Source organism: Aphelocoma coerulescens, chromosome 11 (genome assembly GCF_041296385.1).
Source record: "Aphelocoma coerulescens isolate FSJ_1873_10779 chromosome 11, UR_Acoe_1.0, whole genome shotgun sequence".
In the NCBI taxonomy this organism is placed as follows: domain Eukaryota; kingdom Metazoa; phylum Chordata; class Aves; order Passeriformes; family Corvidae; genus Aphelocoma; species Aphelocoma coerulescens.
In genome coordinates this window covers 14,672,563-14,679,576 of record NC_091025.1, presented here as the reverse complement: position 1 = coordinate 14,679,576, position 7,014 = coordinate 14,672,563, and positions in this window count along the sequence as shown.

The following is a 7,014-nucleotide window of genomic DNA, read 5'->3' as shown; positions in this document are numbered from 1 at the left end:
CAAAGCCCACCTTCTGTCTCTCCCTAGTGCTGGGGAACTGCAAGCTGGCCACACCAACAGATCCCCCCAGGATCAAAGCACTGGTAGATATTCAGTTTTGGTCTTCCTGTCTTGTCAAACCCTGCTTGCTTCTCTAGAGACTGAAATGCCAGGGTTATTAATTATTAAAAGATGTCATAAGGAGTCTGGCTGTGTGGTTCTTGGCTAGCTTGGGTGCAAAGTCATTATCAGTGACTTAACTATAAATGGAGGTTCATTCTAACCAGGACTGCAATTAGCACTGAAGTAAAGAAATTCAGCCAAATTAAATTTAATAAAGAAATAGATTTTATTCCGCGGCCGAAAGATCGGTCACACAGAAAGCCACGATCGAGAAAAGCAGCACCGAGCCCGGGGTTGGAGCTGGGTGAACACGCACAGATCTGACCTCTATCGCACCAGACCTCCCAAGTTCACGACTGCTGCTTCGGCTGGTCCCTTCTTATACAGTTCTTGGGCAGAGTCCGAATTAATTCTATTCTTCTCGCAGTTTAGCACATCCATGATGTTTTCTTGTCCTGAAGTTGGACTGCACAAAGCCTTTCCTGGGTGTGATGAATTGTCCATCTTGGATGATGAATGGTCCATCTCTGGTTCCTGGAACAGTTATTCTTAGTTCCGGGGAATGTCCAATTCCTTACCGGCTGAGATGTAGATATCAGAAGATAGCAATCAAGCCATCATAGTGTTAATGTCCCGGTGATAAGATCCAACCCCACCTGGCGTGGAATCCTCACCTGTTGATTATATCTGTGCTGAGAGAACTTCCTTTTCAACTGCTCTAGTGTTGTGAAATTTTCCTCTCAGCCAGGCTGGTTGGGGGGTTTGAAACTCTGGCTCTGTATAGTTTTATTACAGTTCATTTTTATACATAACAGCACGAATTACAGACTTCATTTATAACAGCACCTTGCTGTGCATTTAACTAACTTAAGACTTTCATACCACTATACTATAAAAGTTGAAATTATATCCAGGCACTCTGTAAATGGATTACACTATTATCATTATTTGTAGCACTGAATGATTGTACTTTTACTATCTTGCACTGGATTAGCATAAATGAATAATAAACATGAGTGTATTTGGTAAAGACCATAAAGTAACTGATGTTTCCTTAATCAAACAAAATTTTCATTGTCTCATTTGATTTTGTTGCCTTCTCTTGTGCACTTTGTCAAGTGCTGCAATTCCCCTCAGGGTAACAGGTATCGCTGACAGACATGGTTCAGGCTAGATCATCACTCAGTACAGTTATTCCTTGGCCTGACTTGGATTTAGATGTGCACACTGTGTCTTTGTCCGAAGGTTTATCAATGTTCCTAAGCAAGCACGGCTCCGGAGCTCACGCACTGCTTGGCTCCATCAGAGTGAGGTACACTGGGTAGGCACTGCTGGCTTCCCAGGGCACTGTAATTCAGTAGAGCACTGGAGGGTGTTTCAGCAGCATCCTAATTCCAGCCACAGACACAGGATGACTTTATCTAGGGAAAACAGGCTTTTAAATCTTGAGGCACTTGGGGGTCCCTTCAGGAAGCGATGGGTGGCTTTTCCTTGTGCTCCCACTGTCCCTGCCTGCTCAGAGCAGCAATGGCTGTCCTGCCAGACCAGAGAGTGTTAGGCTAAGCTGTGCCCTGGGACACTGGGCAGGAGCTTTCCTGAGCTGCACTGGCCATGGCTCTGGAGGCCTGGCAGTACAGCCCCTGCCATCCTGCTTTCAGTGCTTTGGAGTTGTCCAGAAAACAAAGACAAGAGTCCTCCTCACCATGCTGGTGATACTCCATAGGCTCCAGAGAACTGATTCTCTGATTCTCAGAGCACAGACTAACCCCCAGCCCAGGGCTGCCTGATGCCAGGAGAGGACACATTAATTCCCAAGGGGGGCTTTAGTTCTCGGATCCTTAGCTAAGATCTGGCCAAGCTGCTCATCTCCGTGTCACAGCCACCACCACATTGCTCTTGTGAGGAAAGGATGAGGCAAAGCCAAAGGGTGTCGAGTCCTGGCACCGATCTTCCTCACACCCGGCCTAAGAGCACAGACACTCTCCTTGTGGGGCTGGTGACACATTTGTAAAACTGCAAAGACACTTGGTTAGTGACATACTGACAGGTATCCATCACTTGGATCAACTCTGACAACTCTGGAAGCACTGAAATGCAACTGTCCAGAACAGTAAGTAAATAAATTACAGCATAGACATTAAAAAGAGGCTCTGCCATGGGAATTTAGAGCTATATCTCATGCTTAATGTAGACTGTTAATACAGATGGACTCTGTCAAAAAAAAAAAAAAAAAAAAAAAAAGAAATTAAGAGCTATTATAAAAACACAACACTTGGAAATCAGAAATATGCTACTAATTTTTGCCAAACAGTTGACTTTAACTATCAGCCTAAATATCAACACCTGCCTAGGTACTCTGTTGAACACCCTAAAACCCAAAATGGGTCATGATACTCACTGGATTGTCAGAGCAACTTAAAAGCCTGAAAAATATTTAGTAATGAAGAATTCCTATTTTAGTTTATTAAAAGAAATCACCTACTTCAGATTTCCAAGCAAAATTACAAGAAAATCAAAAAATAAGAGCCCATTTAATGTGGTCATCTGTTTCTTCATCCTATGTAATACTCCCAAAGACTTAACCTGTTGCTTCCTATTTCAAGGATAATACTAACACAGAGACAAATGAAAGTTTTTGACAGATCTAGTCATGTAATAGAAAAAAAGTAACACCCCCTTTCCCATGTTCCCCAGAGTAAATCCCAGAAATTTCCTATTAGAAAAAGTATAATCTTCAATTGAACTGTAAATATTTTTGAATTATTTATGAAGATCTTGGTAATTTAGTTTGTATTACACTACAGATGATTTTCCATATGAGATTTAAGAAACAGTTCAATAATAACTGGAAAGGAAATCTATATGCAACAAATAGGGAAATCCATTAACTAACTCTACATCACAGTGCTCTTCGATTCAACTCTTAATGTAACTGTGTTTTACTTGGAATGTCCATAATTGCTATAATTAGAAGGTGGGCAGTCACCAGAGGAGAAATAGGAGATCTCAATCCACTCATTGGCATTAGCGCAGATCCTTAAAAAAAGCCACCTTGTTCAGTGCTAAATTTTGGACTGTCGTTGTTGCAAATCTGAAACATGTATTTTCCCTGACTGGCTTCATTTGTAATATTATCCATCTTTAGTCGGCAGAGGTTGCTGGGTTTTATAAGCATGGTCTAAACTCAGCAACAAACCCCCACCCTGCCCTCCCTTCCTCCTCCCCATCCCTGCCACACACGGCTGCTGCTGCTCTGGGGCAGGACAGGCTGACGAAGGGGTTCCTCATGGCCTGCCTTGATGGAATTCTTCAAGCCTTCACCTTGTTCACATTGTTTTAAGACCTGTTCATTTTCCTGTGGAATAATTGTAGCTGCTCCTGCATGAACAAAACCTGGTCCCCCCTTGCCCACAGCTAAGCCCCCGGCTGCCTGGGAGCCCCCATTGAAGCACAGGATCTGCAGCGCTGCACAGAAATGCCACAAAAGCCCAGAAACAGCAGAAAAGAAAGAACCCCCCCATCTTTACTCTGCTGTAGGTGGATGTTTTACCATTTAAACGCTCTCTTTTATCCATCAGCAGCAGTAATTCGCACATGTTGGTATTTTAGTGCTCTCCCATGGCTTGCAGCACTGGTTTCCCTGACCTGGAGGTACAGAGCCCCAGGGTGATGCAGGTGGTGTCCCACAGGCCCAGAGCTCACCGGGCTGCAGGGGCAGAGCCCCCTGGCAGGGCTGGCAGAGCCCTCCCCCTGCCCAGTGACACCAGCCAGAAATGTGCTTGCTGCACATTAATATTCTCACAGCAACCCCCCTCCAATCAGTCTTTGCTAAAAGCATTAATTAAGACTTTAACATTTCTGATCCCATCAATTTTCTGTTCTCTTCTTATTAAATAGATGTACTAGGGGAGCTTGAATAATAACTGCCCAAAGTTTGGGGATAATGAATAAATGAACTTTGCCAGCCTCTGGCTAAGCATGAAATTTGCTGTGGAGTAACAAATGCAACAGAGGCAGCTCATATATTAACCAACCTAGTTTTGACACACAAGTTTGGGAGCACATTATTTACTTACTTACTATTTCTAAGTGAGACTAGGCTCCAAAATGTTTTATGCAGGAAATGACAAATGACATGTTCAGACAGTCTTTTGCACTCTCCATCACAGCGTGAAGCTGCTCACTCACCCATCTTCCCTTCAGTGGGTCTGGCCCTCTTGCCACGCACAGCGAGGCTTTCAGCACTGCAGGCTCCATTTTCCTCGGGAACTTTGCCAGAAAAGGAGCACACCACAAACTAGGTAATTTTGTTTTTTACTCACTAGGTCTTGGCACTTTGAAGGTCACCTGTGTGCTATCAAACTACTTTTGTTCCATGTATTTTTACATGTGCACGGCTCTAGCACCAGCTCTGTTACACTGCTGTAAATCCATTCGTTTTTGTGGAAATCCATTAACTCGCAGTGAATTTATGGCAGTATAACTGTGAGCGAGCTGCAGCTGATGGCACAGACTGGAAATATTACAAGGAAAAGTGCAAAGTTCTATTGATTTTCTCTCAGGAAAAATGGGTGTTTCCTTATGATTATATTACAGATGACTCAGCTCTGGCCCCCAACAGCCATCCCTCATGTTTCCCTGCTTGCTGGCTGTGCCAGGAGCCTGTGCTGTCCCCAGAGCAGGGACCCAGGGCTGCCTCCCTGGGCACCACCCGCCCCACCCGCGGTGCTGGGGGACTCTGTGCCCAGCTCTGTGGGGCACTGCAAGAGCCACACCACCCTCCCACGGCTCTGCAGCACAGGCACTTACTCCTAATCGATTCTGACAGCAGACACCACAAGGAATGCTGAGATTTATGAAAGAGCAAGATTTGCCACTAGCCTCTGTCCATTAAGGGTACGGCAAAACCTCGCTTTGCCCTTTGTAAATACAATCAGCAGAAGTGAGGCAGTTGCCCTTTTCAGAAGAAAGAGCACTCTCAAAGGACAGATGTTTTAGCAAAAGTTCTCAACACACTCACAAGCAATAAGGCTCCACATTCTTTACAATTTTTCTTCAAAACGTTTCTCATTCCTTTAAGTGTTTTTTAAAGACAAAATACTGTACTGAAAGCTGCAGTCTCCTCTTTAGCCAGTTATTTTCCCTGCACTATAGGAAGATGGAGACAATTATAGGATGTGCATTTTGCCAAAAAGAGCTGGCCTGAATGTGGAAACCATGGCCCTGAAACCTGAAGGACTCATTTTGCACATTTTTAAAGGCAGAAATATAGTGAAGGTAAAGGTAAAGCCAGCTTATCTTGGCAATCTACTCACCTGTTGAATTTACCCTGTGTGCTGGGAACAAGTTCTCTTTGCCTGTGTACAGGTCTTCATTGGAAAGAAAAGATGCCTGTTGCTCTTGCTAGAAGAGATTTATCATCAAATCCTCAGGTTATTGTTTAGTTATTTCTGAGGTTTTATGGTGAATTGGAATCTAAGAATAGTTATTCCTACTGTGGCACACTTAATTCTGATCTCAGAAAGGATAAAAAAGTTATTTTTAGTTGTAGATTTAATATTTTTTCACCGTTAATGTAATTAAAGTCTAAAAGACCTTGGTAATTCTGCTCCTGTCATTGCACCCAAAACTTGCTGCCACATGCCATTGCAGGTAACAGGCTACAAAAGGAAGGACAAACTCAAGATGATCGATATATTTCCTCCAAAGCACAGAGTCTGTAATTCAAGATACAATGTGCTCGCTAAGTGATGAAACAAAGTATCAGAGCAAAGCAGATACCTGTTTACTTGAAGACCACCTAGGGTAGGGCTGAAGTTGAAATAGAAGCATAACTACTCCTGGACAGACATGCTTCACTGCTTCAAGCCTCAGCTATTTATTTAGATCAATTTAGACACATTTTCTTCACCTTCTTCTGGAAAAATTTTAGTTCTCTCCCTCAGAAGGAACTTGAGGCTCTGAGAAATATTCCCTGCCCTTGAGAAAACAGCAGCAGCAATGAAGAGCTGGCCAGAGGACCCCCAGTCCAAACACAGGCAGGTTTCACTTGCATGACCAGCCCTTGGTTGAAGGGTTAGAGCTCTCGTCACACTGCAGACTCCCCACACACCTCTGCTGGAGTAAGTGTCCTTGAGCAAATTCCCAGATGGGAATGCTGGTATTAGTTTAGACATGGTCCAACATGCAAATCTTTTTCCCACCTATCTGTCCCTTCCAGGTTTAGAAGTCCTCCTGTGTGCACATGGAAGCCAAGGACTGTGTTCTTCAGTGTCTCATGCTCTGATGCACTTCCAGGCTCAAAACAACGACCCTGCTCCGAGTTCTTCCAAAGAGCAGTTCAGCTTTTTGTGGGAGGATTATGGATTGTTCCCAAATCCACGGGATCCTACAGCTGGCAGTAATGGAATGAACATTACTGCAAAGATTTTACCACCTTTGGATTCCCATGGTGAGTTTGCCCCAGTACAAGAGGCTTTTACTACCAGTGTAGAACATATCAAACACAGATTTGCTTGGTCTCAAACCCAGTGAGTGCAAGTGGCACAAATCCCTGGCTGTTATTGGCAGCCCTAGAAAAAGGAAATCTTGACCATCTGAGAAAATTACAATCCCTTCCTGCCCTCCTTCTAGAAAAGGACGTGGGTATGAGGTGAGGCAGTGGCATGTCCTGTGTTTGCTCTGCAGCTGCTGCAGGCAGAGTCCTGCTGCCACTGGAGCTGCCACTCCACCTTTCCCACAAGGAAGCTCCTCTCTAAAATGCCACACAAATGACAGGGTAAGAGTCATAGTCAGACATAGGAAATTTCAAGGTACTTCACTAAATTCAGCTAACGAAGGTCATGTTTCTTTACCCAGTAAAGTCATCCTATTGGCTCACTTGAGAAAAGCATTTTGGAGCAGAAAAATTTG